Genomic DNA, 259 nt, shown 5'->3' on the forward strand with positions numbered 1-259 from the left:
CACAGTATATGAAACAGGAAAAAAAGTCAGAAATTCAATGGCAAAAATATTAAACTATTAGACTAACTTGAATACAGACAAAAGAACTTTAGTTCATAGAGTTATGGAGATATGCAAAGAATAAAAAATCATAATAAGAAACAATTTACTCCAAGTATAGCTCAAATACCACTTTGGTATGATATTCACCAATACACAAACTAATTTTATGCACAGTCATTCAAAAGGCACTCATGAAGGAATCAGTTTTATATCATGG

This window comes from Penaeus monodon, chromosome 28, assembly GCF_015228065.2.
Source record: "Penaeus monodon isolate SGIC_2016 chromosome 28, NSTDA_Pmon_1, whole genome shotgun sequence".
In the NCBI taxonomy this organism is placed as follows: Eukaryota; Metazoa; Arthropoda; class Malacostraca; order Decapoda; family Penaeidae; genus Penaeus; species Penaeus monodon.